This window comes from Mirounga leonina, unplaced genomic scaffold (assembly GCF_011800145.1).
Source record: "Mirounga leonina isolate KUSES-001 unplaced genomic scaffold, KU_Mleo_1.0 Mir_128, whole genome shotgun sequence".
Taxonomy (NCBI): Eukaryota; Metazoa; Chordata; class Mammalia; order Carnivora; family Phocidae; genus Mirounga; species Mirounga leonina.
The window spans coordinates 37,377,007-37,382,545 of record NW_023270320.1 but is presented as its reverse complement, the minus strand read 5'-3'; the positions used below and the strand labels follow the sequence as shown (position 1 = coordinate 37,382,545).

The 5,539-nt window shown below is 42.9% G+C and overlaps 1 pseudogene; it reads left to right on the top strand.

Annotated features, from left to right (window-relative positions):
• The first annotated feature begins 497 nt into the window (after positions 1-497).
• On the top strand, positions 498-627 carry LOC118010139 (annotated as a pseudogene).
• Positions 628-5,539: the final 4,912 nt, after the last annotated feature.

Genomic DNA, 5,539 nt, shown 5'->3' with positions numbered 1-5,539 from the left:
ACAGGAGGAACCTGACAAACTCTACCTCAGTCGTGTGCGCGAGGCCAACATCAACAGCGATCCATCAGAGTGTCAGTGAGATCACATAATGTAATGAGAATGGCACATTACCTCCGAGATTTTCCTCCCCCAAACCCCTACCCCAGACCAATTACAAGATAAACAGACAAATCCCAATTGAAGGTCATTCTGCAAAATTCCCGACTGTCCTCAAAACTGTCAAGGTCATCGAAAACATGAACAGTCTAAGAAACTGTGACAACCAAGAGGAGCCTAAGGAGACATGAGGACTAAATGTAATTTGGCATCCTGGATGGGGTCCTGGGACAGAACGAGGACTTGGAGAAAAAATAAGGAATGTATGCTATTTAGTTAATAGTAGTGTAGTGATGCTGGTTTATTAATTCCTACTGTAAGAGCTTAATAACAGAGGAAAATGAGCAGGGAGTATATGAGACCTCCATTCTAAATTCCTCTATGAATTGGAAACTGTTCCAAGCTTTGCACAGTTGCAGTATCGTAGCCAATGAGGTTTATCCAAGGCGCAATCATTGCTAATTGAAAACTGTTCCAAAAAATAAGTTATTTCAAAAAAAACCTTACAGAACTACTGCATCATCAGCTCATTTCTATTAAGTCCTCAACTATTATCATTTAATTTCATCTTATTTAATTTTCCTGTGTGCAAGAGTGATTCTTGAACATACCAAAGATTTCTAAAAATATTATGGAGCTATGATACTTTAATAAAAGCTTTCACTTTAATTAAATTAGAAGGAAATCCTCTATCCTCTTTTTTTTTCCCTCCAGGGAGGGAATGTTGTGTCATCTTATTAGCAGGATTTCCTTTAGGGCCCTTTCCCTCTTTGATGGATTTGTTGTAGGCAAGGAACCCTGGAAGATAGGGCTCTAGCCAAGGGATATTTCATTTATATATAGATACATGTAAATGCTTATTTTTTTCTTTTCCTTTAAATCAGAAGCTATTAATGAGGCATTAGGAAGGAAACTCTCACTTTATTTATTTATTTAAAAGGCTTGGGTGTCTTTTCTGAATAGACTCGATAAATACTATTAAGGGAAAACCAATACACTATGATGAAAACCCAAAAAAATTCTCAGGGAAATGACATGACCATGTTGAATTGAAACATCGATAATACAATCAATCATCAAGCACACATATGAGAGAAACATAGCATTAGCAACTGTCACTTTCTTGACCCACCTGCTAGACAAGTGTTCCCCTACCCCTCTCCTTTGAGGTCACCCCCATAAGCTACATACAGGACTAGACATGACAGAGGATTGATAGTGGTACCCCAACATCACCACTGTTACAACATATACATTCACAGTGTTTTCTAGTTGAGAAAGAAAAAAGCAAACCTAAATAAGAGACATATCAAAAGATTCAAGTCAGAAATAACTACTTTAGTATAAAGCTCAGTTAGATTATAGGTACTGAAGGATATCAGGAAAAAAAAAAAGAAAAGTCACCCTGGGCTCAAGTAACCCAAAAACTCTTTGTGGAGGAAATGGGAATTAATCTCTCTTGGAGAGCAAAAAGACCCGGCTTACCAGCTAGCATGCCCAAGGTGAGAGTGATCACAGAATGTCTAGAAAAAAGTGGGCTTGTCAGCCTGATTGAAGTGACTCATGCTGTTAGGAAATGAGAAGAAACACCAAAGACATAAAAAGAAACATGTAGAGTCTTGAAAGCAAGGTGAGGGAAGCTTGTTTTCACCCTGACATTTTTAGGTTAGGGGGTTAGAGGACAAAGCAGTTATGAGACATCCATCAGTGTCTGGAATGGAACAAGAGTGAGTAGGGAAGACTTTGGAGTGATTCTTCCTTAAGTAATGGAACCTGCCTAGAAGGGCCATAGGGGGAATGAAAGGCGGGGCCTTTCAGGGTGATTTGGAGACAAAGGTGGGATGAAGGGAATGAAGTCATACAAGAATCAACAACATGTCCCAGGTTTTCAGTCTGAGGAGCTTGAAGAACCATCACAAAACTAAGAAAGAAAGAGAGATTTGTGAGCATCCAAGGCCTGCTACGGATAGATTGGAGCGGGTCACATTTTTGGACATGTTTATTGGTAGGTGTGACAAGCTTGTTCAGAAACAATGGCCACAGAGAGGTTAAAACATGGTAATAGGATCTAAGATGAGCTGCCATAAAACCTTAACTGTACCTAACATGGAATTATACAACATTAGGGTCAAATAATGAAGAAAAGGAATATTCAGAGTCTCCAAGAATGAGTACGTGAGACAGTTCAGATGGTCTTTTGATGATAGAGAATATGCAATTACCTACTCAGTGATTTGAGGAAAACACAGTGTCATGTCTCCAAAACAATGGGTCTCATGGTCTAAGGTGAGGGCAATCATGCTCTTCATCGTTCAAACAGGGACACTTCTGAAAGGAAAAGGGGGCACTATTTTTAGCTATTTTTCATTATAGAGGCATGAATTTGTACTCTTGCTGAGCTTCTAAAAACCACCTCAGCCAGTCTCCATGACTGGCAAATCCCCGGGACCATTAGAATAAAAGTTTTTTCCTAAAACACCGTAGCCAACATCTTAGTGGGACTAGCCTCCAACCGGCAGCTTCCCTAGAGGCCTGAGGGTCACTGGCTGAACCACACAGAATAGTGGCCATGGAGCAGGACAGATGGAAAGACAGGAAAGAATGACCCTGGGAGCCAGGGGATGGAGCCAGAAGTGAAAGGCAGAGCTGTAAAGACAAGTTGTCTCCATTTTCACCATCTGGATCCCCCTCCCTGTCTCCCTGCACTGTCCCCGCTGCATTACCTCTGTCACTAATGTCCTGTGGCTAATGTCCTGTGTCAGCTGGACTGGCCAAAGGAGGCCCAGAGAGCTGATAAAGCATTATTTCTGGGTGTGTCTATGAGGCTGTTTCTGGAGGGCGTCAGCAACTGAGTCAGTACAGTGAGTAAAGAAGACCGTCCCCAGCGCAGGTGGGTGGCATCCAATCCACTGAGGGCCAGAATGGAAGAGAAAGGGGAAGGAAGGGGCATTTACTCTTTCTGTTTGAGCTGAGAGCTCCCCCATCTTCTTCCCCCAACATCAGAGCTCCTGGATCTCAAGCCTTCCCATTTGGACTGGAGCTGCACCCCAGGCCCCCGGCTTCTAGCTTGCAGATCAGATGGTGGGACTTCTCAGAGCCCATAATCCTGTGAGAGAGATCCTCATCCTAAACCCCTCTCTGTGCACATCTAGACAGGTGCTATGGGCTCCGAGTCCCTACAGAACCCTGGCTGAACAACTTTATTGCCCATTTGGCCTCTCTCTGCCACTTTCTTGCATTTTTAACTACTTCATGCTTGTTTGTTTGTTTTTTTAAAGTCAAAATAACATTCAGTGTTATCTGAAGAAAAGATAGGTGAAACTCGGCTGCAAATCTGAATGCAGGCAAAATGCCCTCTGGATCCTGCCCGACATGCTCGCTCCTGACTCTGCAGGGACATGTCGGGTGGGTGGCGTGGAGGCCCCTCTGCCACTGTTTACTCCAAGGTGTTTCAGCAGCAAAAGTTCATCGCTGGTAGAAAATGCCTGCCCTCCGGTCTTGATATCTGTTCTGAAGCTAGAGAGGCACATTTCCATATTGTAATGCATCCTAACTATGTAGCACTTCTCTTTATCAAAAGAAATGGAAATATGTTGTTGAATCTATGCTGCAATGTAAAGTACACTTAACAATCATGGCAAAATAATTTATTTTCAGTGGGTTCTTTTTGTCAACCATCTCCCCTGTCATTTTTCCACATCTGACAATGAATGTACTGATATCGTTTAATCTTATGGGAGAAAAAAAAAATAGAAGAAGAAGAAGAAGACCTGTAGCCATTACAGAAAATTTAGGAAGTCAGAAGATTTTCTTTTTTTTTTTTTTAAAGATTTATTTATTCATTTGAGAGAGCAAGAATGAGAGAGAGTACATGAGAGGGGGGAGGGTCAGAGGGAGAAGCAGACTCCCTGCCGAGCAGGGAGCCCGATGCGGGACTCGATCCCGGGACTCCAGGATCATGACCTGAGCCGAAGGCAGACGCTTAACCAACTGAGCCACCCAGGCACCCAGTTTTTTTTCTTTTTTAAAATATTTTTCATTTACTTATTTATTTGAGAGAGAGAGCAAGGGAGCATGAGCGGGGGGAGGGGTAGAAGGAGAGGGAGAAGCAGGCTCCCCGCTGAGCAGGGAGCCTAACGTGGGGCCCAATCCCAGGACCCTGAGATCATGACCTGAGCCGAAGGCAGTTGCTTAACCAACTGAGTCACCCAGGTGCCCGGAAGTCAGAAGATTTTCAAGAAAGAAATAAAAACTAGCTATCATCCCATCTCCTTGAAATACCTACAGTTGACAGCCCTTCATGACCTCTACTTCAGCATATTTTCTGCCAACTCTGTAAACTCATTTTATTTATTTATTTTTTAAAGATTTTATTTATTTATTTGAGAGAGAGAGACACAGTGAGAGAGGGAACACAAGCAGGGGGAGTGGCAGAGGGAGAAGCAGGCTTCCCGCCGAGCAGGGAGCCCGACGCGGGGCTCGATCCCAGGACCCTGGGATCACGACCTGAGCCGAAGGCAGACGCTTAACGACTGAGCCACCCAGGCGCCCCTGTAAACTCATTTTAAATTCTCAAACTCATTAAAAAATTCTATATGCAGATGTGTCATCATTTGCTCTGTTACATATCTAATAATTTTTATGTTATGTTATGTTATATATCTGCCTATTTGTTGTTGCTATCCCACTGTGTTAGGTGGTCTGATACTTTTTTAGGGGACAATGGATAATGCTCTCTTCTGTTCGAAAATGCTGCGACCGTTTATATCCCCACCCAACAGCGTCCAACAGTGAGGGGACCCTAACACTGACCTTAGCATATGAAATTTTAAATCTCTGCAAACTTGATTGTAACTTGCATTGTTATTCATAACATTGAGATAGTTTCAATAAGTTTGATAAGCAGAGATGTTTTCTCATCCGATCGGCATGCTGATGCCCTTAACCAGCTACATCATTTCTCATTTGTAAGAGTTTGTGTGTCACATACTTGGACACCTACTTGACGTTAAGTTTGTTAACGTGCTGCTGTAGATTTCTATACAGCTGATTTAATGATTGCCCCTTCACCCAGCATATGGTTCCTGAGCACCCACAAAGCAGGAAGAACTGCATGCAGTTACAGGGGTCCTGTGATGAATGGGATGGACGTAATTCATTTCAGAGCTCTCTCCTTTACCATTGGTTCAACTACTTTTAAGCATTTAATTCTGCATCCTTGTGAATTTTGACGTAGAGCCATTTCTCTTTTATTTTGCATTTGATGAGTTTTAAACACTGGGGTTTTAATGCATGGGATTGCTTACATGTCTTTGGAAGAGCTGAGAGAGCAAAGGGGGAAGAGAATTCATCAGCGATCAGTAACTACAGAAAGCCGCGCTCACCTCTGGGGTGAGAAGGAGGGAGAGGAGGAGGCGGTGTTGCCAGGGCCCAGAAGCTGGTG